Source organism: Natator depressus, chromosome 8, assembly GCF_965152275.1.
Source record: "Natator depressus isolate rNatDep1 chromosome 8, rNatDep2.hap1, whole genome shotgun sequence".
NCBI lineage: Eukaryota > Metazoa > Chordata > Testudines > Cheloniidae > Natator > Natator depressus.
The window spans coordinates 79,636,642-79,639,912 of NC_134241.1; the positions used below are offsets into that span (position 1 = coordinate 79,636,642).

The 3,271-nt window shown below is 46.2% G+C and overlaps 1 non-coding gene across 1 annotated transcript; it reads right to left on the reverse strand.

The window, feature by feature from the left end:
* Nucleotides 1-2,682: 2,682 nt before the first annotated feature.
* On the reverse strand, nt 2,683-2,784 carry LOC141993067 (U6 spliceosomal RNA). The gene has a single exon (XR_012640760.1). It is a non-coding gene; the product is annotated as a U6 spliceosomal RNA (small nuclear RNA).
* Nucleotides 2,785-3,271: the final 487 nt, after the last annotated feature.

A 3,271-nucleotide genomic window follows, 5' to 3' on the forward strand; every position in this document is an offset into this window, starting at 1 on the left:
ATTTATAATTAGCTCGACAGTGATAAAGTGAAAATCTATTCTTTACCTTCAGATTTATTCACAGGTGAGAAGCTACTAATTTACTCTGGCTCCCCCTGTGTCTCTCTTCACATTTTACAGAGGGACCATTCAATAAGCCTTATGGCTTTCAATATAAAGATTTCTTCTGCCGATAAAAGTAGGTTTATAGACCTTTGCTCATGTTTCTTGTGCCATGGGGAATCTTGGTTTTGATTTAATTTAAAGAGGAGCAACATACAGTGTATCACTCTGGGTTAGATTTCACAAAACATGACTTCAGATATCCCCTGTGATGGGAGTGTTCACCCCCCACTTGCCCTGAAAGGGTTAATGAAGACACAGAAGGGGGCTAATTAACCCAACAGGGCACAGCTGAGAGGAATCAGGTGGCTAAATAATCCTCTGACTGAGTGAAGGAGGCCAGCTGAGAGAGAAGGAACTGGGGCTATAAAGGCAGGAAATTGGCAGCAGAAAGGTACTGCTGGGAGTAGTTTGCAGTCATTACCTGGAAGACGGGAGGAGTATTTGGGCTGGCAAGCCCACAGAGGGGGGAAGTAGGACAGGAAAGGGCTTAGGGAAAGGCAATAAAGTCTAGGTGGGAACAGACCTTGACTGTTGACTAGAGGGCCCCTGAGCTGGGACTCAGAGTGGAGGGTGGGTCTGGGTTCTCCTGCCAGCTACTGAGGGAGTGGCACTATGAGGCAGTGAATAGAAAGACTGCCTGGGATTGCTGGAGAAACCCTTTAGTACCCCAGAAGGGGAAAATGCATGTAGTGATCTCACCAGAGGGCCAAATCACAAAGAGGCATCTGCAGCTTGTGGAGTGAGAAAGGGGCTACAGACTGGCAGCGATGGAATGATGGCGTGCAACTGTGGGAAGAGGCATTGACCCTGGTTAGCTATTCCCCAGAACCGCCAGAAGGAGGCGCCAGAAGCAGGTACCATCAGAGCAGCGAGTGGAGCATCACGTTCCTGGCCTTGTTAATTTGCACAAAGGGATCCATAACTAAACAAAGAGGAAGTGAGTATTACGTTCTTATCCAAACCAGTGTATTTCATACACTTTAATTCCAAAATCTCTGAATTTCCTTTTTTCAAATATAGATGTGTATGTTTATAACCCAGCACCCCAGAGTGCCCTAGTTGTTCAGTCTACGCTGCAAGGTGTGTTGAACTTCTCGGGCCTAACAGAGGGTAGGAGGGAGGTGTTTGGCACTAGAGATTTGTCAAGATTACTAGGAATAATATTTCACTGGTGGTTATGGGATCAGCTGGTAGGCTTTTATTTATTTTGGAACTCATATCAGGGACACTTAGGTGCTTTTAAAAATACTTTAATACATTATAATAAATTAAAAACATTTTTAAAATAACCTTTTTCACTACTGACCCACTGTAGCTTCTTTATTCTCTTGGTCTTCGTATCTGTGGAGATTAACCCTGGCTCTAAGGCGGATGAATCCTCTCTCCAGTGGCTAGAAGCAGTTCCTGAGGCTAAGAAATAAGTGCCAGGCACTGAAGCCTAATATGAGGACAGGTTCTTCCAAAGAAGATTAACTCTCTCTTCACTGCCAGAACTGTGTTGTTTTTCAGTGAGATAACTAACGTGTGTTTTATTATTCCCCTGAGAAGTGGCAACAAGGCAACTTAGCTTTTACTGCAGAGAGCTAGGCAAGATCAACACCATACGCCCACAGCCTGTGGTTGACCTCATCTAGTTTTTTTCACAGTAAAACTACAGTGTCTCTTCTCCCCTAAGATTTTACAGCAGGGAAGCGAACATGGATTAGTTATCCCGCAGTAAAAACACATTACAGTAAAAGATTTGTTATCTGGCATGCTGGGGGAATGCGGGGTGCTGGTTAGTCAAATTCTGGTTATACTTACTGAGGGAGGGGTTGTGGGAGGGGGCTCAGGACTGGGGGGGGTTTGGGCACAGGAAGGAGTGTGGGGCATGGACTTTGGGAGGGAGTTTGATGCGGGAGAGGGTTGGGGTGTGGGAGAGGTTTTGGGGTGCTGGATCCTGGTGGCGCTCACCTCAGGCAGCTCCCCGCAAGTGGCGACATATCCCTGCTGCTCCTACGTGGAGGCATGACCAGGCAGCTCTGTGCACTACCTCCACCTGCAGGTGCCTCCCCCACAGCTCCCACTGGCTGCAGTTCCCGGCCAATGGGAGCTGCGGAGCCAGCATTTGGGGTGGGGGCAGTGCATGGAGCCCCAGTGGCCGTTACTCCACCTAGGAGCAGCAGAGACATGTTGCCGCTTCTGGGGAGCTACATGGAGCCAGGTAGGGAGCCTGCCGACCCAGCACCAACCGAACTTTTAATTTCTATTGGGGGATATCAGAAATGCTGGTTCCTAGAGCTTTCTGGTTAGTAAAGTGCCAGATAACAGTATTTATTGTATTTTCTAGTAGTGAAGACAGCCTAAGTATACCCATCCCCTCAGCATCCTCCTTCCTTTCTTTTACTTACTTATCAGAGAATATCAGGATTGGAAGGGACCTCAGGAGGTCATCTAGTCCAACCTCCTGCTCAAAGCAGGACCAATCCCCAATTTTTGCCCCAAATCCCTAAATGGCCCCCTCAAGGATTGAACTCACAACCCTGGGTTTAGCAGGCCAATGCTCAAACCACTGAGCTATCCCTCCCCCCACCCCCCAAAAATATGGAATGCTTCACGCATTTGGTGTCATCCTTGCACAGGGGCCATGCTAATCTTCTCTGTATCATTCCAATTTTAGTATATGTGCTGCCGAAGCTCATATTTAATTGCCTGCAACTGCACCTTGCCCAGTTGTATAATAACATTCATTTTACAAAATAGATTAATAATAAGGAAGAAGTTTATTCAACATGATGTGGGCTCACCTTGATCACTTTGCTGTACTCCTGTTCCCCACTCTTTTTGTTTTTTGTCTATTTAGATTACATGCTTTGGGGGCCACTGTTTGTACAGTGCCTAGCACAATGAAGCTCTGATCATGATTGGGGTTTCTAGGTGATACTGCTGAATAAATAACAATATTACATTACCACTCTTTAGTCGAAATCAGCTCTCCATTCCCTATCTATCGCTAACACAACTTTTGGCCACACAGCTGGCTTCAGTAGTTAGGTGGCACTTGCAGTTGGCCAAACAATACTACATAGTTTGCCACAGAGCTGTGAACCACAATTTTCAGATATTGGTCTGCCACAGCAGCACTGAATTTAAAGGACAAAAGATTTAGAGCATTTATCAGTTTCTT